This window comes from Triticum dicoccoides, chromosome 1A (assembly GCF_002162155.2).
Source record: "Triticum dicoccoides isolate Atlit2015 ecotype Zavitan chromosome 1A, WEW_v2.0, whole genome shotgun sequence".
NCBI lineage: Eukaryota > Viridiplantae > Streptophyta > Magnoliopsida > Poales > Poaceae > Triticum > Triticum dicoccoides.
The window spans coordinates 547,035,408-547,051,382 of record NC_041380.1 but is presented as its reverse complement, the minus strand read 5'-3'; the positions used below and the strand labels follow the sequence as shown (position 1 = coordinate 547,051,382).

General features: G+C 42.5%; 1 long non-coding RNA gene across 2 annotated transcripts; it reads left to right on the top strand.

Moving 5' to 3' along the window:
• Positions 1-12,899: 12,899 nt before the first annotated feature.
• On the top strand, positions 12,900-14,847 carry LOC119288002. 2 transcript variants are annotated; one of them, XR_005141064.1, is made up of 3 exons: positions 12,900-13,960; positions 14,062-14,281; positions 14,590-14,847. It is a non-coding gene; the product is annotated as an uncharacterized LOC119288002 (long non-coding RNA). The 2 variants fall into 2 exon arrangements; XR_005141065.1 differs by having other exon boundaries at positions 14,059-14,281.
• Positions 14,848-15,975: the final 1,128 nt, after the last annotated feature.

The following is a 15,975-nucleotide window of genomic DNA, read 5'->3' as shown; positions in this document are numbered from 1 at the left end:
CACCAACACACGCACGCGCACACACACGCAACAACACGCACGCGCACATGCACACACACACAGCAACACACATGCAGCACACACACAGCAGCAGCAGCACATAGGCATGCAACAGCACACAGACGCGCGCGCATGTACACACGCAGTAGCAAACACACATGTGCGCGTGCACCCACACATGCAACAGCACACACCCGTCAAGAAAAAACAGCACACATGCGCGCACACATGACACACATACTGCATGAGGGGCAAAATCGTCTTTTTAGGTGTCATTTAGGCTCAAAATAGACGGAAGTGTTGTATAGGGAATAAAATTTAAGACTAGTGTCAAATAGGGAAGAAAAACTTTTCAAATGTCAAATAAGGAACCAGATTTTAAGACAGTGTCAAATAAGGAATTTTCTCTAAATATATTGTTTCTTCTTCAAAATGTGATGCTCCAGTTCAGATAATTAGTAGTGCATATTTTGGCTGATATTTCTACTACAAAGCACTTGGTGGTGATGGATAAGTGTCGGACGGGTTGGGTTTTCTTGTTTGAAGAGACTTGCATTGTTGACTATTATAGCTTTTTTTGTGTAACTTAACAAGTGTTAACATATTTTTAAAATATTACTATAATTTTGAAATTTGTTCACATGTTTCAAAAGTGTTCGTTCACTTCTAGAAGTGTCCGCACATCTATGTCCCGCTTCTATCATATTCTTCACTGCATGTTATCCATTATGATTGCAGATAGTATTAAACTTGGGTTAATACTAACTTAGCATTACCTGTTTTGAAAATGTTGGGACCGGCACCCTCGCGCCAGGGCGCGGACCTGATCTAGTGACCTATGGGCACTAGTAGAAAACAGGGCTTTGGTCATGGGGCAATATTCACATTAGTCTCGGTTCAGTCACGAACTGGGACTAATGTGAGCATTGGTTCCGGTTTTTGCGGCTAAGGCATTAGTCCCGGTTCACCTGAGCACTTTAGTCCCGGTTTGAGACACGAACCGAGACTAAAGGGTGCGATGCCCTTTAGTCCCGGTTTGTGTCTCAAACCGGGACTAAAGCTTAGACCTTTAGTCCCGGTTTGAGACACGAACCGGGACTAAAGGGTGTGATGCCCTTTAGTCCCGGTTTGTGTCTTAAACCGGGACTAAAGGTTCCATTTTGTGTCTCAAACCGGGACTAAAGATTATACCTTTAGTTCCGGTTTGAGACACGAACCGGGACTAAAGGGTGCGATGCCCTTTAGTCCCGGTTTGTGTCTCAAACCGGGACTAAAGGTCCCATTTTCAAACTCTACCCCCCCTCCCGCCCCCGCGGTGGATCGCCTTTTTATTTTGAGAAAATCAAAAGAAAATGATAAAAACTTCAAAAAATAAAATCCTTCGAGAGGTAGTTATATTACTACATCTACTAGTTAGGAAAATTTAAAAACTTAAATTTGGATATGTTTTGCAAAAAATGTAGGGAAAATATAAAACGGCTATAACTTCTGCATACGATGTCGGAAAAAAACGTATAATATATCAAAATGTTCGGAACGAAAATCCGCATCCGATGGAAACCGCCTATGGCCTGTTTGCAAATTTTAGAATCCTGAAATTCTAAAAGGAAAAAAAGTTATGCTCAAATTTTAGTTTTTTTTGAATTTTTGTTAAATCTGGTCAAACTACTTATTCAAGAAGTATTAGTGTTACTAAATAATTATTCAAGAATATTAGTGTTACTAAATAATTATTTTAGTTTTTTTGAATTTTGGTCAACTATGGTCAAACTACTTATTCAAGAAATATTAGTGTTACTAAATAATTATGGATTTTTTTAGAACAATAGTTTCAAACTCAAACAGTGAAATGTGTGACTTCATGCTCAAGCTAAATTCCTGAGGGTTAATAGGATTGACATCTTACTATTGTCAGGAAAACAACAAGTGCAGACTTGGAAACGAGGGAGAATAGAACCCGGAAGTTAAGCGTGCTCAGGCTGGAGTAGTGAGAGGATGACTGACTGTTCGGGAAGTTAGATGATTTGAAATGATGAGGGGTGATTAGAGATTAAAGGTTAAATTGAGCAGTGATGAGGGGTGATTAGAGATTAGAGGTTAAAATAATTTAGAAATTTGAAATTAAAAAAAATTTAATTTTTTTTTAAAAAAAAATCATAAAATTTTCTTTAGTACCGGTTGGTGTTACCAACCGGGACTAAAGGTGGACCTTCAGGCAGCGGCTACGTGAAGGGCCTTTAGTCCCGGTTCCAGTTAGAACCGGGACTAAAGGGGGAGGCTTTAGTACCGACCCTTTAGTCCCGGTTCCAGAACCAGGACTAAAAGGCCCTTATAAACCGTGACTAAAGGCTCTTTCTCTACTGGTGGGGGGCAGCACCTTGCCCGGTGCATTTCACGAAGACATTTGTTTTGAAGCTGCTATCCAAACAAACCATTGCTCAATGGTAGCAGTGGCTCCATTCTTAGACTCTCGTCACTAATTCTTTCCTTTTTCTTCATGATCTCTCCCAAGCAAAAATAAAATAAAAATACTAGCATGCAGTGCCTCGGCCACTACCATTTAAACACTTTTTTGAGTGAGGAACCGAGCTCCTCCACAAGATCATGTTAGCCTATGTAGACAACACCTTTTATTTGAGATGTACTGATTGAGCCGATGTGACAACTGAGGCAGATGTCCAACATGTAGCACTGGCCATGCCCTAAAAAGCTAGTGTAGCAGACTATGCCCCCATCTAACGCTAAATCATGAAAAATAATAATGATAGTCAGATATCATATATGATTGTCACATGTATATGTCATAGATAAATATTTCAATCACGTATAGCTACTAGCAACCAGGACAACAACCACATGTTATTTTATATCAGTTGCATGGAACATAGTTTTTTATGCATGTATGTCAACCAATAAGCACCCATCCAAAGCAACAATCAGTACATAACTTCACATAACTATAGGATGCCCTAGCACATAACATCCAGCTAACATAACACACAGCCATAGCAAATTAAGTGCAAACTTGCACCCAACAAGAGACAAACTTGCAAAGTACATAACCGGAGATTGTCCATTCTAGTACATGACTTAGACAACAAAAGGTACATAACTTGGACAGTCTAGCAACTGGCGGGACTAAAGGCACACCTGCACACAAAAACAATAGGATGACAAACTACAAACAAATAGCCTTATAGTTGCACAGTGCAATGCAAACATTGAATCAGTCTAAATCGGCAGAGGCTGAGTGAGACTCATCTTGGAATAGCATGATTATCTTCTGATTCTGAATGCAAAGAATTGGAAGAAGTAGTATTCTTTGATCCTATTAAGAATAGAGTGCATGTTCTTTTCCCTCTTATTCCTAGATGGTGCAAACATCTTCCTTCTTGTGTGTGCTTGTGATGTTGATGTCTCTTGTTGAGCTTGAGCTTCATTACCAAATTTTTTGCATACATTATCATCGAGAACAATCCCAATAATGAACTCATTGTCTTCATCCTCCAGAACATCATTGATGGTCTTCTCTATGGGGTCTCTATTCTTCTTCTCTCTTTGATGCTTCATCCTAGAGCTGAATTCGACGAAGACGAGATCCCTCAACCTATCTTATACTTTGCTTTGCTTTTTATTCGTGAACATATTTTTAGTGTAGTATAGAAAAATTAAGTGTAGGTAACAATAATCAAGGAACACATGGTCACATATGAGAACACAAATCAACTATATTTTGTAGACTTGTAGAGTTATAGTTCCCTTCTTGTCTTTGTTCAAATCCCAACTAATTTCTCCCACAAGCTGAAGATTTGCATGTCAATGTGATGTGCTTATACTATGCCATCGTCCTGAGTAGTCTACTCATCCCGCCTCTTCATGTCGTCTCTAGTAGATCTCTTTTTAAGTATTTTCGCATGTGCTCAAAGTATGCACACTAGAAGAGATGCACCCTGGAGGAACTATAACCTTATCCTTATTTTCTAGTGTCCCCAGAATGCATTACTTGTTCCAAAATAAATAATTTATTAGCAAGTTATGATTTAGAATTAAAACATGAGTATGATTGAACTGAATGAAACTTGCGTAGAAAGTTAGAGTAAGTATACCTCCCAAGACCTATTGTCGGCAGTGTCTTCATCTTCAGTACCAATGTGCCTCTGTATAAGAAGTTCAGAATACAACAACACATAATCGGTATTTAAAAGGAAGGTGCACTTATGAATCCCAAATACAAGAATTGTCGTCTCAAGTAGCCATGTCTCCTCTTGGCCCTTCCTCTTATTTAAATAAATTTTTGTCGAGTGCACCTTAAACATAATGTCATTATTGCCATGAAATTTCAGGAACACTATACAAAACACTCTTTCTGAAAAAGGCGTCTTGTGTAATGCACCAAACATTACAATGGTGACAAGACCTGCTACATCCCCCCTCCAGTATCCCCGTTGATAATAGGGAAAACTAATTGATGTTTGTACTTACATCATGGTAATATGATTTTTAATTCTAGAAAAGTATAATCAACAAAAAATCAAGTTGTTTGGAGAACATCAAAGGTGTTGGGCAAAACTCCTAAGTTACAATTTTGTAAAGTGTCATCGAAATAAAGCACCTACACGAGCAATATCTCATTTAGACCTAGAATAGTTTCAACACCATTTCCTGAACTTTCTTTAAAAATTGTTCTCTGCATGCTTGCATTAGACATGGTCTCTGCATAGACATGGTGAACAAGTCTAACACAAGAGTGGGATAAAAAATGTTCGACAAAAGTGTGTAATTAATGTTTGACTTTATTACATCAAGTGAGATATATAATCTAGTGACAGGAGAGGAAAAGATACATACCTTTGACCACATAACGAATCATAGTTTTCAACATAAAATGTATAACTTTTGTGGTAGCATGAGTTAAAGAATTTTAGTTATTCTTTAACACATAGATACCAAAGCTAGCCACACATTTAATATGTCTAAATGTTATAAGTTTCAACATCAAGCTATAGGCTAGCACAACACCAATAGAATAGTTTGATATATCATTCTGAATTCTAAGGCCTAAACTATAAACCCTAATCATTGATTTCTGATTCTAAATACAACAATTAATCCTAAAAAATATACTAGCATAAAACGGCTAAACCTACAAAACTCCATGAGAGGAGGGTGATAACACTTGGAATCTTACCGTGTCGGATCCTAGACGATCTTGTCGTAAGGGTTCCTCCTAGGTGATGTACTCCATGGATGGAGGCCTCACTAGACTTAAGCAACACTGGCATTCTCATCCCGACATCCGTCACCCTCTCCTAACCGCCCAATCACCTTGGTCGATGGCGTAGCCCATTGGATCTGCAATGGTGGCGCCCAGTTTGAGGGAAGATTGGTTCGATAGCGTGGTCTGGAGGATCAACCACGGCAGAGTCTTGGGTCGATGCTGTGGCTAAGTGAATCTGCCATGGCGCCGACTCGGTTCATTGGAGGACTTGGTCGACGGAGTTCACTAGTGAAGACATAGTGAATGTCTCGCGTGCTCAGGAAGGCGAACTTTGCAGCGACGGTGCTAGGGTTTGTCGTGGTCCGGGGAAGGGAAAAATGAATAGGGATAAAGGAGAATCTGAATAATATGAGAAGGGAATTGGTTCCAGACCGTGGTACTCACTAACTAGAAATGCTTTAGAGAAAGCTACCTGCGCTGGAGAGAAACTAGAGACGATTTTGTTCTACTAAGCACCTCAACATTTTCCTACAGGAGGTTTCAGAATTCTAACAACCTCAAACACTTTCTATAACAAGAATAATCAGCTCCGATGTAGGGATTACATGCCTCTTAAATCTCTTGGGTCACAACCACCACCAAGGGACACTTCTAATGCTTGTTTCTACACTAGCAGCTAACCAGATGCAATGGTATATCACCAGCTTTGTGTACAACTTCCAACACGTATGCATTTCCCCTCCCGAACCATTGATTGAACATGCTTGTCCTCTTTTTTTAAGACCACCACTAATGTGAACCAGCCACCTTCGATGCCATTCCATCCTAATGGAGAACCACATGATTCTATTGCTCGTTCCACCGAGAAATATTCAGAGGTTGGTGCGTAGGATGATAGTAGTAGGAGAGTTCATAGGTTAGTGGAGGGGTGAGACTTGGGTGAAATAGCCAATTGATATAGCATAAGGGATAAACTTGTGAATGCTGTAAATTTGGTTTTCCACCGGTAGTTCTTGGTGTCTCCTATGCTTACATATATGAAATACAAATTTGTGTGCATGGACCAAACTCTTAGAAATAAGAGTATATATTTCAACCACATAGATGCAAGATGTGGAATAAGCATGCGTGCCTAATGTACTACCAGTAATGGTTGCTCTATATCATTCTGAGTATGTTTTCTCAGTGACCTCACCCTTGTGCAACTTTCCTCTATGTATATGAATCAGTGAGCCTCGATGTGGATATTCGTCTATTATTCATCGTGCATCGCTATGTCGGGCTGAGAGTCTCATATGGCTTGTAATCGATGACAAAAAGATGAGTTAGATACAACTATTTTTTTCTTGTTGTGCCCCCTTTCTGACTCAAATACACAAGGAAAACGTTCTTAAACTGACTGATTTTCTGACTGCGTCAACCACCTCATGAGGCGTCCGATCGGGCTCGATTATACGACACTCGTCTCGCACGCAGACTCATCACAGTCGCCACACAATCTTATCTTCTTCTCTTTCGGTGATCGTGATCCACCCGTTTCTCCTTCTTTCCAAACCATATCCCCTTTCTTCATCCCTATCCTCTCATGAGCTTCCTCCACCTTTAGCGCAACGCCCAACGCCAGCGCTTCTGTGCAGCACCCATCGGCGTTGCCGATGATGCGATGGCAACACCCGCCGGTGCTGCAACGGCCGGCGGTTGCATCCGTCGTTGCTGCGAGGAAACGGGGCGTCCATGCCGGCGCTGTCTGCTGCAAAGCAACACGGTGCGTGAGCCGCTACAAGGCGACCGGTGCTGCGAGGGATCGGTGACCGCCGGTGCCAGGCCACGTTGCGGCAGTGGAGCATCGCCCGCGCCGCCGGAGCTGCAATGAAGCGCCGCGAGGTCGTTGAAGTGCCGTTGGAGTTGCACCGGGACCGTTGAAACTTCGATGGGGTTGCATTGAAGCGCCGTCGGTGCTATGCGGCGCTGCCATGGACTGGTGCGTGGTGATGCCATGGGAGCTGCCTGATCCTTCGGCTGGGAGCGTCTGAATCGGACGGCCCTGGGGGGCGGTTTAACTCTTCCTCAATTCAGCCGGCTGACTGGTAGCAGTCGCCAATACACAATGCTTCCAACTCAAATCCACAGTGTATACATCCGACTGCAAATTCAAACTATAATTTGGCGGATTGCGCTTCAACTACCAAGTGGCCGGCTTGGTAAGCTACCAACAAAAAATTTCAATCAATGATTGAGTTCCAACTTTTTTTTCTGAGCCGATTGCGGTTCAACTTTAACGAGTATAGCAGTATCTTGAAATTTTGTCCTTCCGTGCATTGTCCAAACTCGAACGACTATGTTAACCAAGACAACTCCATTTCTTTTTTTTTTGAACTGAAGACAACTCCATTTCTAGATGTAGCAAAAGCATCCGCATGGGCTCTTTCCGTTTTTCGCTAGCGAGAGAGGGTGAGGTCGACGGAAGTCACGGAACAATCAACCACGATCCGATCGGGCCACCACGGTGCGCACCACACGCATCAGAGAGTAATGCAGTCAGAGACCGGCGAGACTGGGAGTGCATGCGCGCGTCTGTGCGTCGGCCCCGCGGCCTACTTTGACGTGAAACGGGATGCCCTGGCGCGCCGGCAGCTCACGTGGTGCCGGGCGGTGGAGGTGCAAGAAAGGAAAGCCCGCACTGTTGCCCCTGGCTTGTCCGCCTCAGTTTACTGCTGCCCCGCACGGCCGCGGGCGCGTCCGTCGTGGCGGAGCCAGCTGCCCCTAGCTCGGCATCACGACACAGCGCGTCGCACGGGCGTGACGACGAGCGGCACGGTGCGGGCACGGATGCGGGAAGGCGACGGGGGCGAGCAGGCCGGGGTTTGTGCCAAGAGGCAGGAGCTGTGGTTCGTGCTCATGTAGGGGCGCTCGCAGTGGCGTTGGGGCAGGGCCGCATGGCGCTTGATGGAGGAGACGGCGAGGGGATGGGTGCATGCCCTGTTTGGTTTGGGGACCTTTTGCAGGCAGATGGATGCATCGATGGCACCTGAGACATCAGCCCGTCCCTGCTATTGGTTCTCTCCCTCCTTGTATGTAATCGTGCTGTTTTGTAGAGCTTTAACCTCAATTTGTGCAAGAATTTCAAGTGGAATTAAGAGCTGTGATGGTGTGGCATAGGGTTTTGTCTCGTCGCCTGCTAGGCTGGGCCACAGCGGTCAACGAGAGCGCCGGGGACTTGAGTGCTAATCATGTTGTCCTCCCACCTTCAGATTCTGCTTGTGTCATGTGGCCTACCTGTGCTGTGCTGTGTGTGTGGTGTGGTGGAGCCGATCGACGCACGAGTCTCGCTGCGTTTTGCATCAGTTTTCAGTTGCTTGTCTTCCTGTAGCATTGTACTGAACCTGGCTTTGTGAAAACGGCCGGAAATAGTGCTATTGGCGACTCCATGGGCTGCATGTCATCAATGCAAAGGGGGCTATTAAAACTCTTGTTATTGGGTGAAATCTCTCCCTAATAATAAAGCACGGATTGACTTTGTCGGGTTTATCGTCACAATACGCTTTCTTCTCATGTCATAATACACTTTTACAATTTTTATGGACAAAATCGTAATCTAAACAAGGTGATACTAATCTCTATATACTACCTAAAAGAACCGTAAGGTTCTGTCTCCCTTCTTACGTCGCTCGCTATCTTCGTCCGACCTTCGCTCGCCCGCGCGTTAAATCGTCCTTCGTCTGACTCCTCGTACACTACCAACCTTTATTTTTCCTGTCGTCCGTGTGGCCAACATACGCAAGCCCAGCAAGGCCCAAGCCAAAGTCATCCCTCTTTCGCGGATCTTAAAAAAATGACGTCTCACTCGTCCCCGATTCCTCTCGCCCTCTTTCGGGGACCTCACCCGCAGTCGGTCCTAACCCTAGCGCCGCCGGCCGCCCCCACCGGCACCGGTCGTTCCGGGAAGGTTTCCTCGGCGCCATCAATGCTCATTTATCTCCTCCTCCCCCCGCTCCTAGGGTGTAGAAACCAAACCCATCTTTAATCGAACCAAAACCCTAACCCTAGCATTATGGAGGCCCATCTGCCGCTGCCCACACCGGCCCGCATCCGCATCCACTGCTACACGCCGTGCCCACAGCCGCGTGATGAACGCCACATCGCCGCTGACTACGTGGCCTGCCACGCAACTCCCCGACTCTGTGCCGCGTGCGAATCCGGTCGCTTGTTGAGCCGTTGCGGAGGTCGTCGGCATGTGGATGACCAGGGACGACGGGGTCAATGGAGCAGGTCAGCGGAACTCCGTGGTGGAAGTGGAGGGGGCAGAGGGACGCTCACCGTTGGGAGTAGCCGAGGTGGCGGCAAAGATGCTCGGAAGTCCAAAGTGGAGGAAGCTCAAGTGGCCGGGAAGAACGTGAGATGCAGTGTGGAGGTGGTGGTGTGGTGAGGAAGATGGAGAAGGAGTGCATTTGGTTGGTCCAAGAAGCTGCAGGTGACCTGCGAGGCTGGAACTGCCGTCCACCGTGAAGGACGTCTCTGGTCACACCAATGATCTCCATGTCTGTGGGTGAGGAATAGTTGGTACTAGAATAGGAAGCTTCAGTACAAATTTCAATCTCTACATAATCCAGCATCGCATGCATGCATAACTAGACCGATGATAATTTATCTACCTACTGCAGTTTATGTATTCTTCCATGGCTTTATTTCATGATTTCGGACTTCAAATTTGAGGATTGTTTGGAAGTTGTACCAACGGCATCATAACTGTTCTATATTATTCTTCATTTCATTTATCATCAACTTTGGCTACTCGTGCATGCTTTTTTGATAATATCCATTTGGCAGCTTCAAGTGCACTGCAAGTGTCGAACTGTGCTCCAGTGAACAGCAGGCCCATTGGGGCAGTGTACTCAAACGGTGATCCAAGCAGTCACAGTAGTGGATCTGCAAATTTTTATTTTTACCTAATAATAAAGCAGATTGGATTTCTTTCGTCCGTCATGGCATTTTTCAGAAAAGTCTCTCTATTTCAGAGAATTAAACCTGCAGTCCTGTTTTAAGTTAAAACGAATCATTATTTTTGTATTTTACACAAAAGTCCCAGTTATTTATTAAAATCAACCCTTCGTCCGGATTTAAGTCACACCCGAACCGTTATTTTACTTTTTTTTTCAAAGACCCCCTGATGTTTTAGATAATTCATCCACGGATCATATTTAAGTCAAACAAATGCTTTTTAAAATCATCCATATCTTTTAAACCGTAACTCCGATTTGAACATGTTATATATGAAATATGAAATTTGATTAGAAAAATATGTAGAATATGAATATGAGATTATTTTTACCTGTTAAGTATTTTTAAATATTATCTTGGAATATATTTGAGTCAAACAAAATGATTTTCTAAATTATCTGTATCTTTTAAAACGTAACTTCGATTTTAACATGTTATATATGAAATTTTATTAGAAAAATGTGTGGAATCTAAATATGATGTTAATTTTACCTGTTAAATATTTTTAAAATATTGTTATGGAAGCAAACTTATAATTTATAGCGTCCAAGATTCATTTTTTTTCATACCGGCGGCAATCCGGATTACAAATAAATACCCAACTATAACCATATACGGAAAAGAAAATATCGATAACTACACATGCATACCTCTGAAAAATGTCGCAGGGGAAAACAACAGATTTCTCATCGTGAGAGTGAGAGAAAGCGAGCGAGAGAGAGGGAGAGAGAGAGGGAGAGGGAGGAGAGAGGGAGAGAAAGACGTCTTAGGATTATCCATATTCAACACACGTTTTTTGTTGTTTTGTGTGAACACCGAGGCCATCGCCGGAGAGAGTGAGAAGGAGGATAAGCGGCAACACAAATATGATGACTCGCAAAAATAAAGGAGATGGATCTATTGTGGTCTTGAGTGATGGTTGTTGAGTTAAGAGCGTGTGTTATGTTTTCTCTTCCGTTGCAATGCACAGACTTTTTTACTAGTAATTTTAGAAGAACAGAGGATTGCAATCTTAGAACTTGAAGTAAAGAAATCTCGATTTCTACTGTTTGGCCATAGCGTTGCGCTACGGAAAATATCTAGCTTTCGAGTAAACCAAAAAATAAGCTCTAATCTCATGGAAAAGAATGCATGTGAATGCTCCAGTTATCTTGTACTCCCTCTATAAAGAAATATAAGAATGTTTAGATCACTAAACACTCTTATATTTCTTTACGGAGGGAGTACTCCCGTAATTTGTAGGCCAACATCTAAAATTCATTAGTAGTATTTTTTCCTATTTCCTATTTTCAGTAGGACTCTTAACGCCGTGGCATTCAGTCCTACGTTTTTCTTGCTCTTAAATTTTCGGAATTCCATGTTTGAAAAAGGCCCTACAGCTGTACATTTTAAAAATTGTGCATAATTTTAAAAGAAAAACCAAAATTCCTGTAAATAGCGGGCTATAGCGGGAATGAGGGACCTATGGGTTTTAAGAGTTAAACAGATGTTGCCGCTAATTGTGCAGCTATTCCAGAAATAGCCCTAAGTTTCTTCATAGTTTAGCGCCAGAGAGAAATTTCAGGTCTTTGAATCCAATCCTACCGCAATCCTCAATCATGTTCCAGAGACAAACAAAACATGCAACAACGGAGTTGCTTCGGTTGTTGTCGCGCTCGGTCGCGACTAAGTTTTTTTACCGGAGCCGGGAGCTACCGGTGGAGAATCTGCCGTTCAATTGCTTTCTCTGAGATTCGTGCCAGCTTTTTGTGTATAAAGTAAAAATAATTTACTATGCAATACAAGCAGTAGATAAAGGAATACATCTGTGCATGTCAGATGTGTGGCAGCTCTAGATGTGACTTGGTGGATGACTGATTAAAAGGACGGCACATGGGTTCTCTCCCCCCAAACAAAGTAGTTGCATTTTATTTGCTGATCATATTTTGAATGGTTAACAGCTTATGAACCAAATTTTCATTAATGAAATTTTTTGTACATTTGAATTCAGGGTGATAAGACCTTTAAAACAAGATCGGTCTTGGATACAATTTGGCTAGATTGAATTTTTACTGTTTCAATTAATTTCACATTACAAAAAATACGATTTTACTCATTTCAATAAACAGAGTTTACTCATTCCGAAAAAATTATTTCACTAATTTGAAATACGGATTTCACTCTTTTACAAATTGATTTTATTATTTCAAACTAATATTTCATTTATTTCAAACAACTGATTTCACTCAGTTGAAAAAACTTACTTCACTCATTTCAGAGAACACATTAGATTCACTCATTTGAAGTACTATATTCCACTCGTTTAAAAAACTTATTTCACACATCACAAAAAATATATTTTCAAACTTTGTTTCACTCGTTTCAAGAAGCTAATTTCACTTATTTCAGAAAACACATTACATTCAGTCAATTGAAATACTATATTTCACTTGTTTCAAAAAGTGATTTTACTCGTTACAAAAGATAGATTCCGCTCATTTCACTAGTTTCAGAAAACACATTACACTCACAATATACAGAAATAAATAAGGATTTTTCACAAAAATAATATTTCAATTAAAAAACTATTTCACTCATATAAAAAATATCATTCAAACACATATTTCTCTGCAGTAATTAAAATCTATGAAATTAGTGAAATTAGATTTTTGAACTAAGCGAGATCTATGAAAATAGCTACTTTTTGAAATGTGTGAAACATGTTATTTTTAAATCTGACTGACATAAGCAGTTTCACACAGAGTGAAATAACATGTTTCATATGTTCCATATATAGAGTGAAATAAATTTCGAACACTGAAATAAGCAGTTTCACACATAATATATAGAGTGAAATAAGTTAACTGAAATGTTGAAAATTAAATGTATTTGAAATCTAACCAAAATTGATCTTGTTCTAAAGGTCTTGACACCCAGAGATCAACTATATAAAATATTTCACATATGTAATTTTGGTTTAAAAGATATTAACGGTTGAAATGTCAAATGAAATTTAAATGGGTACCTTTGTTATGGGGGCCAGAGGAGGAGAGTATGTCTGAGCCATGCATGCATCGTACTGACAAAAAGTAGCCGACAAGAGTTGACAAGACGTTTCATACATGATGATGTTCAACAGAATACAAAAAAAATACTAGTATGCATGTAGACAGCATGCATCAATCTCCATGAATTTAAGGGTGGATTTAGTATCGGTACATCCCTGCACCGGTAAAAAGAGGTTTGCGAAGGAACGACTGGCTGCCACTTCCAACCTTGAAGGATGTGACCGTCGTGAGTAAGGTAATTGGGACGCGGAGTATGTGATCGCGAGCTCACAGGAGCTCGGAATCACGCCCGTCCAGAATTGCTACGAGATTCGTCGCATTAAATGCTATAGACAATTGGCGGGTCCATGCCGACGATGGAAAATTAGGATATACGGCACAATACGCGTCTGGCAGATGGGGCAAGGTGGACGGAGGGCTGCACGGCGTCGCCTGTGCGTGCCTGAGCCGTGGCTCGAGCTTGTCGCCGGCGTCCTGATCCATGGATCAGGTACGGTGCTTTCCGCTAGCGCCGGCAGTGCCCGCACTTAATGCAGTAGTTGGGTCAGTCGTTGGTTACGAGAGTGAAGTTGGATTCGCCTCTCGTCCCGGTCGATGAAGAGGTGGAGATAATGACTCCGGCGACGGCGACTGGGCGGTGCAGCAACCTCGGACAGGCTCCGGCGACCATGGAGTTCTTACTGCAGCCGATAGACAGGTTGGGATCTGCTACTTGGCCCATTATTTTCAATGGTTTTGACTCGGATTTTGGGTACTGATCTAGATTCCGTCGCTTAAAATTTTGGGTTGATTAAGTAGAACGCTCCTGGAAGAGGTGAATGATAACAACGGGGCAATGGAGCCCGTGCGGTTCCCACTTCCCAGTATCCGCGGTGGCTGAGGTTGAGGATCCAGCACCGGCCGCTTCAAGTGCTGACGGGCAGATCTGCCGGGCGGAGGCAGCAGGCGCGGACATGGCTCAGTGCTCCGAGCACTCAATAGAGCAAATTGACCCATAAACACCAGGGTGGACGCAAAGGTACTACAACTTACCATCTGAATTGCATCAAAATTTGGCACTGCAAATGTGTGTGTCCTGTCAGATATGCAAGCAGTAACTGATGAAATGAGGGTGGAACAATATACATAACCGTGATTAAATAGCATGAACACCAGCAGTATATATACGTGTGTGGGAAGGTTTTATAAACTTGTTTAGGATAATATAGCATGAACTGCAATTTTGTAAGATGTTAGTGTAGCTCAGAATTTTGTGGGCTGGAATTTCATAACAAATGGCTGTAGCAGAAAACACCACCTGATTGTTTCTCTATTGTGACTGGGCAGAGTGCGTGTAGGTGCTGCTGCTCTAGGAAGGCCTCCTTGCCCGGACAGGGTCACGGCGCTGGAGAAGTCTGTCAGGGAATTTGTCGAGCATCCAGGTGACATAGTTATGGTGCCAAAGATTGGAACAAGTTTTGACACGCTCGGAGAAGCTTATGACTTTTACAATTTATACTCCTGGGAGAAATGATTTGGAATACGATATGGAAAGAGCAGGCTAAACGTTAGCAGTACTAAGTGTATGCAAGAGATAGTCCGTGGATGTGTGGTACGGTTAATGTTACAGCAGAAATTGATTACTAGTTTTTCATAAAGAACAGATTTGAAAATGCCTATGACTGAATCTGACTTTTTGTTTGTTCCATCAAGGGAAGCCAATTGTTGAAAATACTCGTTCCTGCCGGTGTGAATGCCCAGCCCTCATCAGACTACTGCGGACAAAGGACAATGGATGGTACATAGCAAAGCATCGAGATGGGCACAACCATGCACTTTCCCAAACGTATGGACAGACAATACACTGGCCTACGACAGTGAGCGCGGAAGCACGGATCTGCGCGATGGACACATCAGCGGTGGTGAATGAGGGACAGCTCGTGTCAGGCCTCGGAGCTCTGAACTGGAAAGATGAATCCACATGCTTCTATCTGGAATTAGAGGTGAGGAAAATACGTTTCATTTTTTCTTTAGCTGCTTAGAGTTAATTTTGCCCATTTAGAATCCAGACTACTGTAAGTTGCTTTTGAAATCCTGGGTGGATGGTCCAGTTAGACTGATGGATGTTGTTTACTGGAATAAGAATTTTGCACTGTATATTCATTCATTAGTTGAGAGTGCAGCATGTTGTTTACTGGATTCAGTTAATTCAGTTGATTGATGCAACTGAAAGAGTCCTGCCTGGATGTTGTTTACTGGAAATAACAGTTTTTGATGGTCTAGTAATTTATTTGTTGGGAGTGCAGCATGTTGTTTACTGGTTCGAGTTAATTGAGGCAAGTAGTCAGGTTGCGATTGGTGCTGCCGCCCCCAGCATGGCACCTTGCCCATATCGCGTGAGCGCTTTCAAGAAGGCAGTTAGGATGTTTGCAGAGAACCCGAGCAATAATGTTATCACTCCAGCGCTTGGGACAAGTATCGACTCACTTGGCAAGGCGTACAATTTATAGGACTTGTATTCTTGGGAAAGGGGTTTTTGGATTTGACATGGAAAGAGCAGGTTGAATGTTTAGAGAACGAAATGCATGCAAGAAATAGTATGCGGATGCTCGGTACGTATGACATGTGGAGCACTATGGTTACTTATTTGGCATTCATTTAATTGGGGTTGATTTTTAATTGATTCATGATTGTTATTGCTCTGATAAAATAAAATACATATGTAGGATAAAG